Consider the following 20,169-nt stretch of genomic DNA (forward strand, 5'->3'; position numbering starts at 1 on the left):
TTCAGATTCAATTTTCAATTTCTGTAACAGCAAGAAACAAATGAAGAAGAGCTAAATGAAGATTATGAAGTTGAATAAGAAGACATCAAAACGAATTGGAGCTCATTGAATTTGAGCCGATTGACGCACCGGTATGTGAATAAATGATAAAATCCCCATTGGAATCTGTCAGTTTGAAACTAGAGATTTCACCTTTTTTTTTGCACTGGATGCTTCTCAATCTTCCATAACCGCTGATGTCACACCTCTGCATTTTCGGGGAAAGGCGGCAGAGCGAGAGCGATGTTTGTCAAAACATGAGACATCCCGAATATCAGTTTTCTCATATAAATGTCTGTAGCTTCCGAACGGTTTGACCAACAAAATTGTTTGACCATTCTATGGAAAGGGGAAACTCTAACAAACACAATGCCGTTCTCAGTTTTGCTCTACGACCCCCACAAGTGTCACAGGAATCGTCTGAAGGTAACCAGTACCGGTTAAAATTACAGATTTTTAATCAATGAAGAAATTAATACATGTTGAAGCCACTAGTGGAGAGCACAAATGATTAGCAGTCCATTGCCTTAATCACTCAGCCACCTCGTCCTATACTCCAGGGATTGCAGTTGCCCCTCCAACCAGTAAACAAAGATCCGCTTGTCTCAGACTGTTAAAGGGCTCGTCCGGGATTTGAGCCCGGGACCTCTCGCACCCAAAGCAAGAATCATACCCATAGACCAACAAGCAATTTCGTGGAAGAAATTTTTTTGCTGTCGCCAGCAATGACGGTGAGGATATGGATTGACTTGTCGATGGTGCCAGGCCACAATGAATCACGTGAGTTTTGTTGGTATACTTGTGAGCATAGCTGTCTTCCAAGCAGTTGACCAGGTTTCAGTTCAAATCCTCTGTAATTCATCTTGCGAGTCTTTCAGATTCAATTTTCAATTTCTGTAACAGCAAGAAACAAATGAAGAAGAGCTAAATGAAGATTATGAAGTTGAAAAAGAAGACATCAAAACGAATTGGAGCTCATTGAATTTGAGCCGATTGACGCACCGGTATGTGAATAAATGATAAAATCCCCATTGGAATCTGTCAGTTTGAAACTAGAGATTTCACCTTTTTTTTTGCACTGGATGCTTCTCAATCTTCCATAACCGCTGATGTCACACCTCTGCATTTTCGGGGAAAGGCGGCAGAGCGAGAGCGATGTTTGTCAAAACATGAGACATCCCGAATATCAGTTTTCTCATATAAATGTCTGTAGCTTCCGAACGGTTTGACCAACAAAATTGTTTGACCATTCTATGGAAAGGGGAAACTCTAACAAACACAATGCCGTTCTCAGTTTTGCTCTACGACCCCCACAAGTGTCACAGGAATCGTCTGAAGGTAACCAGTACCGGTTAAAATTACAGATTTTTAATCAATGAAGAAATTAATACATGTTGAAGCCACTAGTGGAGAGCACAAATGATTAGCAGTCCATTGCCTTAACCTCTTGGAACTATAGGGGGTGCTGTTCCGCATTAGCATATTTGTGTCTCCAAATTAAACTGCCTCGTGCTAAATTCTTGATCGTACAATATGCATATTATTGTTATTATTGGATAGAAAACACCTTCTAGTTTCTATAGAAGTTGAAATTTTGTCTCTGAGTTGTACAGAACAATTTCTACAGCACTTTTCATGACAGGGTTCAGATTTCAATTTTTTTTACCTCTGATCTGGGGTCTGTTTTTAAGGCGACAGTGAATGCTATGAAGAAACCGACACTGCCTACGTCTTCCTCTGGGTGTCTGTACGTCATCACGCTTTCAATGGAATCGATGGGATATTCACAGCCAGTATAAAAGACCAAAATGTATAGAGACCGCCCTTTCTCGTCGTGCGCCTGAAGCGTGAAGGGCATCGGACCTGCCTCGTTCCAAATCGTTTTCTAACCAGCAATATTTCTCCGGTCATGTTTTCACTCGTTTTAGGTGTTAAAAACATCAAAATGTAGTTAATTTGAACCGTTTTATAGCAATTTATATCCGTTTAGTGCGATTTTAGAGGAATTTATTTGTTGTGCACTCTGAAACTTTGGACACGTTTTGGGGTGTCGGTCGTTGGTGGTGGACATTTCGAAGGACAGAGGACATCTATCGACCAAAAGACGTTTATAACATAGAAAGGATACATTGCCCAAGAATCTGATGGAAGAACAGCTCAAAGTAAGCAATATTTAATATGATAAATCGTGTTTCTGTCGAAATATTTTAAACGCACATTTCGCCATTTTGTTTGGTATAGCTTCACTTGGCGAACCCTGTATTGAAAAGTAAGGATAATTTTAAAAATGTAAATCAGCGGTTGCATTAAGAACTAATTTGTCTTTCGATTCCTGTAAACCCTGTATTTTTTAGTCAAGTATATGATTAGCTATTAATTAAACCAGATCACTCTGAAAGATGGCGACCGACATTTTCAGGCTTGTTTTGCTACTATTTTCATTGTGTAACCACGGTTTTGTATGGCTAAATATGCACCTTTTCGAACAAACTGTATATGTATATTGTAAAATGATGTTACAGGAGTGTCATCGGAAGAATTCTGAGAAGGTTAGTGAAAAAATTAATATCTTTTGGCGATGTTGACTTTTATCGCTCACTTTGGCTAGAATCAATGCTGGGCTGCTATGTGCTATGTGCTACGCTAATATAACGATTTATTGTGTTTTCGCTGTAAGACACTTAGAAAATCTGAAATATTGTCTGTATTCACAGGATCTGTGTCTTTCGATTCGTGTATGCTGTGTATTTTTACGAAATGTTTGATGATTAGTAGTTAGGTAAACACGTTGCTCATTGTAATTATTCTAGTCCATTTGTGACGGTGGGTGCAATTGTAACCTATGGCAGCTACCTGAAATATGCACTTTTTTCTAACAAAACCTATCCCATACCATAAATATGTTATCAGACTGTCATCTAATGAGTTTTTTTGTTGGTTAGGGGCTATAAATATCTTAGTTTAGCCGAATTGGTGATGGCTACTGGTGTTGGTGGACAAATAAAAGATGGTGGATTATGCTAATGTGTTTTTAGGTAATAGATGTACATCTTTACATATTGTGTCTTCCCTGTAAAACATTTTAAAAATCGGAAATGGTGGCTTTATTCACAAGATCTGTATCTTTCATCTGGTGTCTTGGACTTGTGATTTAATGATATTTAGATGCTACTATCTACTTGTGAAGCTATGCTAGCTATGCTAAACAGTGTGTGGGGGGTGGGGGGTGCTCCCGGATCCGGGTTTCTGAGGCAGTAGAAGTTAATCACTCAGCCACCTCGTCCTATACTCCAGGGATTGCAGTTGCCCCTCCAACCAGTAAACAAAGATCCGCTTGTCTCAGACTGTTAAAGGGCTCGTCCGGGATTTGAGCCCGGGGCCTCTCGCACCCAAAGCAAGAATCATACCCATAGACCAACAAGCCATTTCGTGGAAGACATTTTTTTGCTGTCGCCAGCAATGACGGTGAGGATATGGATTGACTTGTCGATGGTGCCAGGCCACAATGAATCACGTGAGTTTTGTTGGTATACTTGTGAGCATAGCTGTCTTCCAAGCAGTTGACCAGGTTTCAGTTCAAATCCTCTGTAATTCATCTTCCGAGTCTTTCAGATTCAATTTTCAATTTCTGTAACAGCAAGAAACAAATGAAGAAGAGCTAAATGAAGATTATGAAGTTGAATAAGAAGACATCAAAACGAATTGGAGCTCATTGAATTTGAGCCGATTGACGCACCGGTATGTGAATAAATGATAAAATCCCCATTGGAATCTGTCAGTTTGAAACTAGAGATTTCACCTTTTTTTTTGCACTGGATGCTTCTCAATCTTCCATAACCGCTGATGTCACACCTCTGCATTTTCGGGGAAAGGCGGCAGAGCGAGAGCGATGTTTGTCAAAACATGAGACATCCCGAATATCAGTTTTCTCATATAAATGTCTGTAGCTTCCGAACGGTTTGACCAACAAAATTGTTTGACCATTCTATGGAAAGGGGAAACTCTAACAAACACAATGCCGTTCTCAGTTTTGCTCTACGACCCCCACAAGTGTCACAGGAATCGTCTGAAGGTAACCAGTACCGGTTAAAATTACAGATTTTTAATCAATGAAGAAATTAATACATGTTGAAGCCACTAGTGGAGAGCACAAATGATTAGCAGTCCATTGCCTTAATCACTCAGCCACCTCGTCCTATACTCCAGGGATTGCAGTTGCCCCTCCAACCAGTAAACAAAGATCCGCTTGTCTCAGACTGTTAAAGGGCTCGTCCGGGATTTGAGCCCGGGACCTCTCGCACCCAAAGCAAGAATCATACCCATAGACCAACAAGCCATTTCGTGGAAGACATTTTTTTGCTGTCGCCAGCAATGACGGTGAGGATATGGATTGACTTGTCGATGGTGCCAGGCCACAATGAATCACGTGAGTTTTGTTGGTATACTTGTGAGCATAGCTGTCTTCCAAGCAGTTGACCAGGTTTCAGTTCAAATCCTCTGTAATTCATCTTGCGAGTCTTTCAGATTCAATTTTCAATTTCTGTAACAGCAAGAAACAAATGAAGAAGAGCTAAATGAAGATTATGAAGTTGAAAAAGAAGACATCAAAACGAATTGGAGCTCATTGAATTTGAGCCGATTGACGCACCGGTATGTGAATAAATGATAAAATCCCCATTGGAATCTGTCAGTTTGAAACTAGAGATTTCACCTTTTTTTTTGCACTGGATGCTTCTCAATCTTCCATAACCGCTGATGTCACACCTCTGCATTTTCGGGGAAAGGCGGCAGAGCGAGAGCGATGTTTGTCAAAACATGAGACATCCCGAATATCAGTTTTCTCATATAAATGTCTGTAGCTTCCGAACGGTTTGACCAACAAAATTGTTTGACCATTCTATGGAAAGGGGAAACTCTAACAAACACAATGCCGTTCTCAGTTTTGCTCTACGACCCCCACAAGTGTCACAGGAATCGTCTGAAGGTAACCAGTACCGGTTAAAATTACAGATTTTTAATCAATGAAGAAATTAATACATGTTGAAGCCACTAGTGGAGAGCACAAATGATTAGCAGTCCATTGCCTTAATCACTCAGCCACCTCGTCCTATACTCCAGGGATTGCAGTTGCCCCTCCAACCAGTAAACAAAGATCCGCTTGTCTCAGACTGTTAAAGGGCTCGTCCGGGATTTGAGCCCGGGACCTCTCGCACCCAAAGCAAGAATCATACCCATAGACCAACAAGCCATTTCGTGGAAGACATTTTTTTGCTGTCGCCAGCAATGACGGTGAGGATATGGATTGACTTGTCGATGGTGCCAGGCCACAATGAATCACGTGAGTTTTGTTGGTATACTTGTGAGCATAGCTGTCTTCCAAGCAGTTGACCAGGTTTCAGTTCAAATCCTCTGTAATTCATCTTCCGAGTCTTTCAGATTCAATTTTCAATTTCTGTAACAGCAAGAAACAAATGAAGAAGAGCTAAATGAAGATTATGAAGTTGAATAAGAAGACATCAAAACGAATTGGAGCTCATTGAATTTGAGCCGATTGACGCACCGGTATGTGAATAAATGATAAAATCCCCATTGGAATCTGTCAGTTTGAAACTAGAGATTTCACCTTTTTTTTTGCACTGGATGCTTCTCAATCTTCCATAACCGCTGATGTCACACCTCTGCATTTTCGGGGAAAGGCGGCAGAGCGAGAGCGATGTTTGTCAAAACATGAGACATCCCGAATATCAGTTTTCTCATATAAATGTCTGTAGCTTCCGAACGGTTTGACCAACAAAATTGTTTGACCATTCTATGGAAAGGGGAAACTCTAACAAACACAATGCCGTTCTCAGTTTTGCTCTACGACCCCCACAAGTGTCACAGGAATCGTCTGAAGGTAACCAGTACCGGTTAAAATTACAGATTTTTAATCAATGAAGAAATTAATACATGTTGAAGCCACTAGTGGAGAGCACAAATGATTAGCAGTCCATTGCCTTAATCACTCAGCCACCTCGTCCTATACTCCAGGGATTGCAGTTGCCCCTCCAACCAGTAAACAAAGATCCGCTTGTCTCAGACTGTTAAAGGGCTCGTCCGGGATTTGAGCCCGGGACCTCTCGCACCCATAGCAAGAATCATACCCATAGACCAACAAGCCATTTCGTGGAAGACATTTTTTTGCTGTCGCCAGCAATGACGGTGAGGATATGGATTGACTTGTCGATGGTGCCAGGCCACAATGAATCACGTGAGTTTTGTTGGTATACTTGTGAGCATAGCTGTCTTCCAAGCAGTTGACCAGGTTTCAGTTCAAATCCTCTGTAATTCATCTTCCGAGTCTTTCAGATTCAATTTTCATTTTCTGTAACAGCAAGAAACAAATGAAGAAGAGCTAAATGAAGATTATGAAGTTGAATAAGAAGACATCAAAACGAATTGGAGCTCATTGAATTTGAGCCGATTGACGCACCGGTATGTGAATAAATAATAAAATCCCCATTGGAATCTGTCAGTTTGAAACTAGAGATTTCACCTTTTTTTTTGCACTGGATGCTTCTCAATCTTCCATAACCGCTGATGTCACACCTCTGCATTTTCGGTGAAAGGCGGCAGAGCGAGAGCGATGTTTGTCAAAACATGAGACATCCCGAATATCAGTTTTCTCATATAAATGTCTGTAGCTTCCGAACGGTTTGACCAACAAAATTGTTTGACCATTCTATGGAAAGGGGAAACTCTAACAAACACAATGCCGTTCTCAGTTTTGCTCTACGACCCCCACAAGTGTCACAGGAATCGTCTGAAGGTAACCAGTACCGGTTAAAATTACAGATTTTTAATCAATGAAGAAATTAATATATGTTGAAGCCACTAGTGGAGAGCACAAATGATTAGCAGTCCATTGCCTTAATCACTCAGCCACCTCGTCCTATACTCCAGGGATTGCAGTTGCCCCTCCAACCAGTAAACAAAGATCCGCTAGTCTCAGACTGTTAAAGGGCTCGTCCGGGATTTGAGCCCGGGACCTCTCGCACCCAAAGCAAGAATCATACCCATAGACCAACAAGCCATTTCGTGGAAGACATTTTTTTGCTGTCGCCAGCAATGACGGTGAGGATATGGATTGACTTGTCGATGGTGCCAGGCCACAATGAATCACGTGAGTTTTGTTGGTATACTTGTGAGCATAGCTGTCTTCCAAGCAGTTGACCAGGTTTCAGTTCAAATCCTCTGTAATTCATCTTCCGAGTCTTTCAGATTCAATTTTCAATTTCTGTAACAGCAAGAAACAAATGAAGAAGAGCTAAATGAAGATTATGAAGTTGAATAAGAAGACATCAAAACGAATTGGAGCTCATTGAATTTGAGCCGATTGACGCACCGGTATGTGAATAAATGATAAAATCCCCATTGGAATCTGTCAGTTTGAAACTAGAGATTTCACCTTTTTTTTTGCACTGGATGCTTCTCAATCTTCCATAACCGCTGATGTCACACCTCTGCATTTTCGGTGAAAGGCGGCAGAGCGAGAGCGATGTTTGTCAAAACATGAGACATCCCGAATATCAGTTTTCTCATATAAATGTCTGTAGCTTCCGAACGGTTTGACCAACAAAATTGTTTGACCATTCTATGGAAAGGGGAGACTCTAACAAACACAATGCCGTTCTCAGTTTTGCTCTACGACCCCCACAAGTGTCACAGGACTCGTCTGAAGGTAACCAGTACCGGTTAAAATTACAGATTTTTAATCAAGGAAGAAATTAATACATGTTGAAGCCACAAATGATTAGCAGTCCATTGCCTTAACTTCTTGAGAATACAGGGGGTGCTGTTTTCACATTAGCATAATTGCCTCTACAGATAAAACTGCCTCTTATTCAATTATTGCTGTTACTATATGCATATAACCATATGCCATTGGATAGAAAACAAGCTATGGTTTCTAAAACCGTTCCAATTTTGTCTCTGAGTCAAACACAGGTCATTTCACAGCACTTTCCCTGAGCCAGAAAAAGATTGCAAGATGTGTATGCTCGCTTCAAAGCTCTGCCTATATATGGTCACGCGACCTATGACCCGAAACACACTTCCTTCTTCTTCCTCTGGGTGTCTGGAAGACGTCAGAGGAGAAATTTTTTGTTTATCTTGTACTGACGTGAAATAAGACCTATTTCTTTAGCGTGACCGACAACTTCCGGTTTCCTGAGATGCGCGTTTAGAGAAGCCATTGACTTTTGTTATGCTGACGTTACGGATGAAAACTATCTCCGTGTCAAAGTTTGTTTGATACATGTGACCATATCACCGTAATGTATGTTTTTTCAATATAGTTTAATCAGATTATTAGAATTTTTTCGGGAGTTTTGCCGTGTTCCGTTCTTTGAGTTTTTTAACTTTGGACAGAGCCGTGCTAGTCGACCAGTACCCAGGCTAAATGAAGAGGGGAAGTTGCCATTGTGAATGGATTGAACGACTCATCAGGACTAAGGACACCTTGATCATCATTCTGATGAAAGACCAGCAATAGTAAGACCCAATTTACGATGTTATTTCATATATCTGTCGTGCATGTGAACTGGTCGCGCGCGTCCAGCTGGTTCTGGCTGGCCTGGTTATGCTAATTAGCTAGTTATGCTAATTTCGCTATAAAACATTTAAAAAATCTGAAATATTGTTTGGATTCACCAGATGTTGGGCTTTCAATGTCTGTACGCTGTGTATTTTTTCTGAAATGTTTTAAGACAAGTAATTAGTTATATAACGTTGGTCTCTGTAATTGTTCTAGCTGCATCAGCACTATATCAGATTGCAGCTGCAATGTAGAACTGTGATTTATACCTGAAAAATGCACATTTAAAAAAAAAAAAACGATGCTATACCATAAATATGTTATCAGACTGTCATCTTAAGAATTTTTTTGTTGGTTAGTGGCTATCAATATCTTAGTTTAGCCGAATTGGTGATAGCACCTGATGGAGTAAGAAACTGTTGGAGTAAGAAAATGGTGTCATTTTGCTAACGTGTTTAGCTAATAGATTTACATATTGTGTCTTCCCTGTAAAACATTTAAAAAATCTGAAATGGTGGTTTTATTCACAAGATCTGTGTCTTTCATTGGGTGTCTTGGACTTGTGATTTAATGATATTTAGATGCTACTATTTAATTGTGACGCTATGCTAGCGATGCTAATCAGTGTGGGGGGTGTGGGGGGTGCTCCCGGATCCGGGTTAGGTACTCTGTAGAGGTTAATCACTCAGCCACCTCGTCCTATACTCCAGGGATGGCAGTTGCCCGTCCAACCAGTAAACAAAGATCCGCTTGTCTCAGACTTTTAAAGGGCTCGTCCGGGATTTGAACCCGGGACCTCTCGCACCCAAAGCAAGAATCATACCCCTAGACCAACGAGCCATTTCGTGGAAGACATTTTTTTGCTGTCGCCAGCAATGACGGTGAGGATATGGATTGACTTGTCGATGGTGCCAGGCCACAGTGAATCACGTGAGTTTTGTTGGTATACTTGTGAGCATAGCTGTCTTCCAAGCAGTTGACCAGGTTTCAGTTCAAATCCTCTGTAATTAATCTTCCGAGTCTTTCAGATTCAATTTTCATTTTCTGTAACAGCAAGAAACAAATGAAGAAGAGCTAAATAAAGATTTTGAAGTTGAAAAAGAAGACATCAAAACGAATTGGAGCTCATTGAATTTGAGCCGATTGACGCACCGGTATGTGAATAAATGATAAAATCCCCATTGGAATCTGTCAGTTTGAAACTAGAGATTTCACCTTTTTTTTTGCACTGGATGCTTCTCAATCTTCCATAACCGCTGATGTCACACCTCTGCATTTTCGGGGAAAGGCGGCAGAGCGAGAGCGATGTTTGTCAAAACATGAGACATCCCGAATATCAGTTTTCTCATATAAATGTCTGTAGCTTCCGAACGGTTTGACCAACAAATTTTTTTGACCATTCTATGGAAAGGGGAAACTCTAACAAACACAATGCCGTTCTCAGTTTTGCTCTACGACCCCCACAAGTGTCACAGGACTCGTCTGAAGGTAACCAGTACCGGTTAAAATTACAGATTTTTAATCAAGGAAGAAATTAATACATGTTGAAGCCACAAATGATTAGCAGTCCATTGCCTTAATCACTCAGCCACCTCGTCCTATACTCCAGGGATTGCAGTTGCCCCTCCAACCAGTAAACAAAGATCCGCTTGTCTCAGACTGTTAAAGGGCTCGTCCGGGATTTGAACCCGGGACCTCTCGCACCCAAAGCGAGAATCATACCCCTAGACCAACGAGCCATTTCGTGGAAGACATTTTTTTGCTGTCGCCAGCAATGACGGTGAGGATATGGATTGACTTGTCGATGGTGCCAGGCCACAGTGAATCACGTGAGTTTTGTTGGTATACTTGTGAGCATAGCTGTCTTCCAAGCAGTTGACCAGGTTTCAGTTCAAATCCTCTGTAGTTAATCTTCCGAATCTTTCAGATTCAATTTTCATTTTCTGTAACAGCAAGAAACAAATGAAGAAGAGCTAAATAAAGATTTTGAAGTTGAAAAAGAAGACATCAAAACGAATTGGAGCTCATTGAATTTGAGCCGATTGACGCACCGGTATGTGAATAAATGATAAAATCCCCATTGGAATCTGTCAGTTTGAAACTAGAGATTTCACCTTTTTTTTTGCACTGGATGCTTCTCAATCTTCCATAACCGCTGATGTCACACCTCTGCATTTTCGGGGAAAGGCGGCAGAGCGAGAGCGATGTTTGTCAAAACATGAGACATCCCGAATATCAGTTTTCTCATATAAATGTCTGTAGCTTCCGAACGGTTTGACCAACAAATTTTTTTGACCATTCTATGGAAAGGGGAAACTCTAACAAACACAATGTCGTTCTCAGTTTTGCTCTACGACCCCCACAAGTGTCACAGGAATCGTCTGAAGGTAACCAGTACCGGTTAAAATTACAGATTTTTAATCAATGAAGAAATTAATACATGTTGAAGCCACTAGTGGAGAGCACAAATGATTAGCAGTCCATTGCCTTAATCACTCAGCCACCTCGTCCTATACTCCAGGGATTGCAGTTGCCCCTCCAACCAGTAAACAAAGATCCGCTTGTCTCAGACTGTTAAAGGGCTCGTCCGGGATTTGAGCCCGGGACCTCTCGCACCCAAAGCAAGAATCATACCCATAGACCAACAAGCCATTTCGTGGAAGACATTTTTTTGCTGTCGCCAGCAATGACGGTGAGGATATGGATTGACTTGTCGATGGTGCCAGGCCACAATGAATCACGTGAGTTTTGTTGGTATACTTGTGAGCATAGCTGTCTTCCAAGCAGTTGACCAGGTTTCAGTTCAAATCCTCTGTAATTAATCTTCCGAGTCTTTCAGATTCAATTTTCATTTTCTGTAACAGCAAGAAACAAATGAAGAAGAGCTAAATGAAGATTTTGAAGTTGAAAAAGAAGACATCAAAACGAATTGGAGCTCATTGAATTTGAGCCGATTGACGCACCGGTATGTGAATAAATGATAAAATCCCCATTGGAATCTGTCAGTTTGAAACTAGAGATTTCACCTTTTTTTTTGCACTGGATGCTTCTCAATCTTCCATAACCGCTGATGTCACACCTCTGCATTTTCGGGGAAAGGCGGCAGAGCGAGAGCGATGTTTGTCAAAACATGAGACATCCCGAATATCAGTTTTCTCATATAAATGTCTGTAGCTTCCGAACGGTTTGACCAACAAAATTTTTTGACCATTCTATGGAAAGGGGAAACTCTAACAAACACAATGCCGTTCTCAGTTTTGCTCTACGACCCCCACAAGTGTCACAGGAATCGTCTGAAGGTAACCAGTACCGGTTAAAATTACAGATTTTTAATCAATGAAGAAATTAATACATGTTGAAGCCACTAGTGGAGAGCACAAATGATTAGCAGTCCATTGCCTTAATCACTCAGCCACCTCGTCCTATACTCCAGGGATTGCAGTTGCCCCTCCAACCAGTAAACAAAGATCCGCTTGTCTCAGACTGTTAAAGGGCTCGTCCGGGATTTGAGCCCGGGACCTCTCGCACCCAAAGCAAGAATCATACCCATAGACCAACAAGCCATTTCGTGGAAGACATTTTTTTGCTGTCGCCAGCAATGACGGTGAGGATATGGATTGACTTGTCGATGGTGCCAGGCCACAATGAATCACGTGAGTTTTGTTGGTATACTTGTGAGCATAGCTGTCTTCCAAGCAGTTGACCAGGTTTCAGTTCAAATCCTCTGTAATTAATCTTCCGAGTCTTTCAGATTCAATTTTCATTTTCTGTAACAGCAAGAAACAAATGAAGAAGAGCTAAATGAAGATTTTGAAGTTGAAAAAGAAGACATCAAAACGAATTGGAGCTCATTGAATTTGAGCCGATTGACGCACCGGTATGTGAATAAATGATAAAATCCCCATTGGAATCTGTCAGTTTGAAACTAGAGATTTCACCTTTTTTTTTGCACTGGATGCTTCTCAATCTTCCATAACCGCTGATGTCACACCTCTGCATTTTCGGGGAAAGGCGGCAGAGCGAGAGCGATGTTTGTCAAAACATGAGACATCCCGAATATCAGTTTTCTCATATAAATGTCTGTAGCTTCCGAACGGTTTGACCAACAAAATTTTTTGACCATTCTATGGAAAGGGGAAACTCTAACAAACACAATGCCGTTCTCAGTTTTGCTCTACGACCCCCACAAGTGTCACAGGAATCGTCTGAAGGTAACCAGTACCGGTTAAAATTACAGATTTTTAATCAATGAAGAAATTAATACATGTTGAAGCCACTAGTGGAGAGCACAAATGATTAGCAGTCCATTGCCTTAATCACTCAGCCACCTCGTCCTATACTCCAGGGATTGCAGTTGCCCCTCCAACCAGTAAACAAAGATCCGCTTGTCTCAGACTGTTAAAGGGCTCGTCCGGGATTTGAGCCCGGGACCTCTCGCACCCAAAGCAAGAATCATACCCATAGACCAACAAGCCATTTCGTGGAAGACATTTTTTTGCTGTCGCCAGCAATGACGGTGAGGATATGGATTGACTTGTCGATGGTGCCAGGCCACAATGAATCACGTGAGTTTTGTTGGTATACTTGTGAGCATAGCTGTCTTCCAAGCAGTTGACCAGGTTTCAGTTCAAATCCTCTGTAATTAATCTTCCGAGTCTTTCAGATTCAATTTTCATTTTCTGTAACAGCAAGAAACAAATGAAGAAGAGCTAAATGAAGATTTTGAAGTTGAAAAAGAAGACATCAAAACGAATTGGAGCTCATTGAATTTGAGCCGATTGACGCACCGGTATGTGAATAAATGATAAAATCCCCATTGGAATCTGTCAGTTTGAAACTAGAGATTTCACCTTTTTTTTTGCACTGGATGCTTCTCAATCTTCCATAACCGCTGATGTCACACCTCTGCATTTTCGGGGAAAGGCGGCAGAGCGAGAGCGATGTTTGTCAAAACATGAGACATCCCGAATATCAGTTTTCTCATATAAATGTCTGTAGCTTCCGAACGGTTTGACCAACAAAATTTTTTGACCATTCTATGGAAAGGGGAAACTCTAACAAACACAATGCCGTTCTCAGTTTTGCTCTACGACCCCCACAAGTGTCACAGGAATCGTCTGAAGGTAACCAGTACCGGTTAAAATTACAGATTTTTAATCAATGAAGAAATTAATACATGTTGAAGCCACTAGTGGAGAGCACAAATGATTAGCAGTCCATTGCCTTAATCACTCAGCCACCTCGTCCTATACTCCAGGGATTGCAGTTGCCCCTCCAACCAGTAAACAAAGATCCGCTTGTCTCAGACTGTTAAAGGGCTCGTCCGGGATTTGAGCCCGGGACCTCTCGCACCCAAAGCAAGAATCATACCCATAGACCAACAAGCCATTTCGTGGAAGACATTTTTTTGCTGTCGCCAGCAATGACGGTGAGGATATGGATTGACTTGTCGATGGTGCCAGGCCACAATGAATCACGTGAGTTTTGTTGGTATACTTGTGAGCATAGCTGTCTTCCAAGCAGTTGACCAGGTTTCAGTTCAAATCCTCTGTAATTAATCTTCCGAGTCTTTCAGATTCAATTTTCATTTTCTGTAACAGCAAGAAACAAATGAAGAAGAGCTAAATAAAGATTTTGAAGTTGAAAAAGAAGACATCAAAACGAATTGGAGCTCATTGAATTTGAGCCGATTGACGCACCGGTATGTGAATAAATGATAAAATCCCCATTGGAATCTGTCAGTTTGAAACTAGAGATTTCACCTTTTTTTTTGCACTGGATGCTTCTCAATCTTCCATAACCGCTGATGTCACACCTCTGCATTTTCGGGGAAAGGCGGCAGAGCGAGAGCGATGTTTGTCAAAACATGAGACATCCCGAATATCAGTTTTCTCATATAAATGTCTGTAGCTTCCGAACGGTTTGACCAACAAATTTTTTTGACCATTCTATGGAAAGGGGAAACTCTAACAAACACAATGCCGTTCTCAGTTTTGCTCTACGACCCCCACAAGTGTCACAGGAATCGTCTGAAGGTAACCAGTACCGGTTAAAATTACAGATTTTTAATCAATGAAGAAATTAATACATGTTGAAGCCACTAGTGGAGAGCACAAATGATTAGCAGTCCATTGCCTTAATCACTCAGCCACCTCGTCCTATACTCCAGGGATTGCAGTTGCCCCTCCAACCAGTAAACAAAGATCCGCTTGTCTCAGACTGTTAAAGGGCTCGTCCGGGATTTGAGCCCGGGACCTCTCGCACCCAAAGCAAGAATCATACCCATAGACCAACAAGCCATTTCGTGGAAGACATTTTTTTGCTGTCGCCAGCAATGACGGTGAGGATATGGATTGACTTGTCGATGGTGCCAGGCCACAATGAATCACGTGAGTTTTGTTGGTATACTTGTGAGCATAGCTGTCTTCCAAGCAGTTGACCAGGTTTCAGTTCAAATCCTCTGTAATTCATCTGCCGAGTCTTTCAGATTCAATTTTCATTTTCTGTAACAGCAAGAAACAAATGAAGAAGAGCTAAATGAAGATTTTGAAGTTGAAAAAGAAGACATCAAAACGAATTGAAGCTCATTGGATTTGAGCCGATTGACGCACCGGTATGTGAATAAATGATAAAATCCCCATTGGAATCTGTCAGTTTGAAACTAGAGATTTCACCTTTTTTTTTGCACTGGATGCTTCTCAATCTTCCATAACCGCTGATGTCACACCTCTGCATTTTCGGGGAAAGGCGGCAGAGCGAGAGCGATGTTTGTCAAAACATGAGTCATCCCGAACATCAGTTTTCTCATATAAATGTCTGTAGCTTCCGAACGGTTTGACCAACAAAATTGTTTGACCATTCTATGGAAAGGGGAGACTCTAACAAACACAATGCCGTTCTCAGTTTTGCTCTACGACCCCCACAAGTGTCACAGGACTCGTCTGAAGGTAACCAGTACCGGTTAAAATTACAGATTTTTAATCAAGGAAGAAACTAATACATGTTGACGCCACTAGTGGAGAGCACAAATGATTAGCAGTCCATTGCCTTAATCACTCAGCCACCTCGTCCTATACTCCAGGGATTGCAGTTGCCCCTCCAACCAGTAAACAAAGATCCGCTTGTCTCAGACTGTTAAAGGGCTCGTCCGGGATTTGAACCCGGGACCTCTCGCACCCAAAGCGAGAATCATACCCCTAGACCAACGAGCCATTTCGTGGAAGACATTTTTTTGCTGTCGCCAGCAATGACGGTGAGGATATGGATTGACTTGTCGATGGTGCCAGGCCACAGTGAATCACGTGAGTTTTGTTGGTATACTTGTGAGCATAGCTGTCTTCCAAGCAGTTGACCAGGTTTCAGTTCAAATCCTCTGTAATTAATCTTCCGAGTCTTTCAGATTCAATTTTCATTTTCTGTAACAGCAAGAAACAAATGAAGAAGAGCTAAATGAAGATTTTGAAGTTGAAAAAGAAGACATCAAAACGAATTGGAGCTCATTGAATTTGAGCCGATTGACGCACCGGTATGTGAATAAATGATAAAATCCCCATTGGAATCTGTCAGTTTGAAACTAGAGATTTCACCTTTTTTTTTGCACTGGATGCTTCTCAATCTTCCATAACCGCTGATGTCACACCTCTGCATTTTCGGGGAAAGGCGGCAGAGCGAGAGCGATGTTTGTGAAAACATGAGACATCCCGAATATCAGTTTTCTCATATAAATGTCTGTAGCTTCCGAACGGTTTGACCAACAAAATTGTTTGACCATTCTATGGAAAGGGGAGACTCTAACAAACACAATGCCGTTCTCAGTTTTGCTCTACGACCCCCACAAGTGTCACAGGACTCGTCTGAAGGTAACCAGTACCGGTTAAAATTACAGATTTTTAATCAAGGAAGAAATTAATACATGTTGACGCCACTAGTGGAGAGCACAAATGATTAGCAGTCCATTGCCTTAATCACTCAGCCACCTCGTCCTATACTCCAGGGATTGCAGTTGCCCCTCCAACCAGTAAACAAAGATCCGCTTGTCTCAGACTGTTAAAGGGCTCGTCCGGGATTTGAACCCGGGACCTCTCGCACCCAAAGCGAGAATCATACCCCTAGACCAACGAGCCATTTCGTGGAAGACATTTTTTTGCTGTCGCCAGCAATGACGGTGAGGATATGGATTGACTTGTCGATGGTGCCAGGCCACAGTGAATCACGTGAGTTTTGTTGGTATACTTGTGAGCATAGCTGTCTTCCAAGCAGTTGACCAGGTTTCAGTTCAAATCCTCTGTAATTAATCTTCCGAGTCTTTCAGATTCAATTTTCATTTTCTGTAACAGCAAGAAACAAATGAAGAAGAGCTAAATGAAGATTTTGAAGTTGAAAAAGAAGACATCAAAACGAATTGGAGCTCATTGAATTTGAGCCGATTGACGCACCGGTATGTGAATAAATGATAAAATCCCCATTGGAATCTGTCAGTTTGAAACTAGAGATTTCACCTTTTTTTTTGCACTGGATGCTTCTCAATCTTCCATAACCGCTGATGTCACACCTCTGCATTTTCGGGGAAAGGCGGCAGAGCGAGAGCGATGTTTGTGAAAACATGAGACATCCCGAATATCAGTTTTCTCATATAAATGTCTGTAGCTTCCGAACGGTTTGACCAACAAAATTGTTTGACCATTCTATGGAAAGGGGAGACTCTAACAAACACAATGCCGTTCTCAGTTTTGCTCTACGACCCCCACAAGTGTCACAGGACTCGTCTGAAGGTAACCAGTACCGGTTAAAATTACAGATTTTTAATCAAGGAAGAAATTAATACATGTTGAAGCCACTAGTGGAGAGCACAAATGATTAGCAGTCCATTGCCTTAATCACTCAGCCACCTCGTCCTATACTCCAGGGATTGCAGTTGCCCCTCCAACCAGTAAACAAAGATCCGCTTGTCTCAGACTGTTAAAGGGCTCGTCCGGGATTTGAACCCGGGACCTCTCGCACCCAAAGCGAGAATCATACCCCTAGACCAACGAGCCATTTCGTGGAAGACATTTTTTTGCTGTCGCCAGCAATGACGGTGAGGATATGGATTGACTTGTCGATGGTGCCAGGCCACAGTGAATCACGTGAGTTTTGTTGGTATACTTGTGAGCATAGCTGTCTTCCAAGCAGTTGACCAGGTTTCAGTTCAAATCCTCTGTAATTAATCTTCCGAGTCTTTCAGATTCAATTTTCATTTTCTGTAACAGCAAGAAACAAATGAAGAAGAGCTAAATGAAGATTTTGAAGTTGAAAAAGAAGACATCAAAACGAATTGGAGCTCATTGAATTTGAGCCGATTGACGCACCGGTATGTGAATAAATGATAAAATCCCCATTGGAATCTGTCAGTTTGAAACTAGAGATTTCACCTTTTTTTTTGCACTGGATGCTTCTCAATCTTCCATAACCGCTGATGTCACACCTCTGCATTTTCGGTGAAAGGCGGCAGAGCGAGAGCGATGTTTGTCAAAACATGAGACATCCCGAATATCAGTTTTCTCATATAAATGTCTGTAGCTTCCGAACGGTTTGACCAACAAAATTGTTTGACCATTCTATGGAAAGGGGAGACTCTAACAAACACAATGCCGTTCTCAGTTTTGCTCTACGACCCCCACAAGTGTCACAGGACTCGTCTGAAGGTAACCAGTACCGGTTAAAATTACAGATTTTTAATCAAGGAAGAAATTAATACATGTTGAAGCCACTAGTGGAGAGCACAAATGATTAGCAGTCCATTGCCTTAATCACTCAGCCACCTCGTCCTATACTCCAGGGATTGCAGTTGCCCCTCCAACCAGTAAACAAAGATCCGCTTGTCTCAGACTGTTAAAGGGCTCGTCCGGGATTTGAACCCGGGACCTCTCGCACCCAAAGCGAGAATCATACCCCTAGACCAACGAGCCATTTCGTGGAAGACATTTTTTTGCTGTCGCCAGCAATGACGGTGAGGATATGGATTGACTTGTCGATGGTGCCAGGCCACAGTGAATCACGTGAGTTTTGTTGGTATACTTGTGAGCATAGCTGTCTTCCAAGCAGTTGACCAGGTTTCAGTTCAAATCCTCTGTAATTAATCTTCCGAGTCTTTCAGATTCAATTTTCATTTTCTGTAACAGCAAGAAACAAATGAAGAAGAGCTAAATGAAGATTTTGAAGTTGAAAAAGAAGACATCAAAACGAATTGGAGCTCATTGAATTTGAGCCGATTGACGCACCGGTATGTGAATAAATGATAAAATCCCCATTGGAATCTGTCAGTTTGAAACTAGAGATTTCACCTTTTTTTTTGCACTGGATGCTTCTCAATCTTCCATAACCGCTGATGTCACACCTCTGCATTTTCGGGGAAAGGCGGCAGAGCGAGAGCGATGTTTGTCAAAACATGAGACATCCCGAATATCAGTTTTCTCATATAAATGTCTGTAGCTTCCGAACGGTTTGACCAACAAAATTGTTTGACCATTCTATGGAAAGGGGAGACTCTAACAAACACAATGCCGTTCTCAGTTTTGCTCTACGACCCCCACAAGTGTCACAGGACTCGTCTGAAGGTAACCAGTACCGGTTAAAATTACAGATTTTTAATCAAGGAAGAAATTAATACATGTTGAAGCCACTAGTGGAGAGCACAAATGATTAGCAGTCCATTGCCTTAATCACTCAGCCACCTCGTCCTATACTCCAGGGATTGCAGTTGCCCCTCCAACCAGTAAACAAAGATCCGCTTGTCTCAGACTGTTAAAGGGCTCGTTCGGGATTTGAACACGGGACCTCTCGCACCCAAAGCAAGAATCATACCCCTAGACCAACGAGCCATTTCGTGGAAGACATTTTTTTGCTGTCGCCAGCAATGACGGTGAGGATATGGATTGACTTGTCGATGGTGCCAGGCCACAGTGAATCACGTGAGTTTTGTTGGTATACTTGTGAGCATAGCTGTCTTCCAAGCAGTTGACCAGGTTTCAGTTCAAATCCTCTGTAATTAATCTTCCGAGTCTTTCAGATTCAATTTTCATTTTCTGTAACAGCAAGAAACAAATGAAGAAGAGCTAAATGAAGATTTTGAAGTTGAAAAAGAAGACATCAAAACGAATTGGAGCTCATTGAATTTGAGCCGATTGAGGCACCGGTATGTGAATAAATGATAAAATCCCCATTGGAATCTGTCAGTTTGAAACTAGAGATTTCACCTTTTTTTTTGCACTGGATGCTTCTCAATCTTCCATAACCGCTGATGTCACACCTCTGCATTTTCGGTGAAAGGCGGCAGAGCGAGAGCGATGTTTGTCAAAACATGAGACATCCCGAATATCAGTTTTCTCATATAAATGTCTGTAGCTTCCGAACGGTTTGACCAACAAAATTGTTTGACCATTCTATGGAAAGGGGAGACTCTAACAAACACAATGCCGTTCTCAGTTTTGCTCTACGACCCCCACAAGTGTCACAGGAATCGTCTGAAGGTAACCAGTACCGGTTAAAATTACAGATTTTTAATCAATGAAGAAATT

General features: G+C 41.7%; 6 non-coding genes across 6 annotated transcripts; all 6 read right to left on the reverse strand.

Annotated features, from left to right (window-relative positions):
* Positions 1-9,382: 9,382 nt before the first annotated feature.
* trnap-ugg (transfer RNA proline (anticodon UGG)) lies at positions 9,383-9,454 on the reverse strand. Its single transcript has one exon. It is a non-coding gene; the product is annotated as a tRNA-Pro (tRNA).
* An 827-nt stretch (positions 9,455-10,281) lies between these two features.
* On the reverse strand, positions 10,282-10,353 carry trnap-ugg (transfer RNA proline (anticodon UGG)). Its single transcript has one exon. It is a non-coding gene; the product is annotated as a tRNA-Pro (tRNA).
* A 5,400-nt stretch (positions 10,354-15,753) lies between these two features.
* Positions 15,754-15,825, reverse strand: trnap-ugg (transfer RNA proline (anticodon UGG)). Its single transcript has one exon. It is a non-coding gene; the product is annotated as a tRNA-Pro (tRNA).
* An 840-nt stretch (positions 15,826-16,665) lies between these two features.
* Positions 16,666-16,737, reverse strand: trnap-ugg (transfer RNA proline (anticodon UGG)). The gene has a single exon. It is a non-coding gene; the product is annotated as a tRNA-Pro (tRNA).
* Positions 16,738-17,577: 840 nt separating this feature from the next.
* On the reverse strand, positions 17,578-17,649 carry trnap-ugg (transfer RNA proline (anticodon UGG)). Its single transcript has one exon. It is a non-coding gene; the product is annotated as a tRNA-Pro (tRNA).
* An 840-nt stretch (positions 17,650-18,489) lies between these two features.
* trnap-ugg (transfer RNA proline (anticodon UGG)) lies at positions 18,490-18,561 on the reverse strand. Its single transcript has one exon. It is a non-coding gene; the product is annotated as a tRNA-Pro (tRNA).
* Between the last annotated feature and the right edge of the window lie 1,608 nt (positions 18,562-20,169).

The sequence above is a fragment of the Salvelinus fontinalis genome, unplaced genomic scaffold, assembly GCF_029448725.1.
Source record: "Salvelinus fontinalis isolate EN_2023a unplaced genomic scaffold, ASM2944872v1 scaffold_2117, whole genome shotgun sequence".
Classification (NCBI taxonomy): Eukaryota; Metazoa; Chordata; class Actinopteri; order Salmoniformes; family Salmonidae; genus Salvelinus; species Salvelinus fontinalis.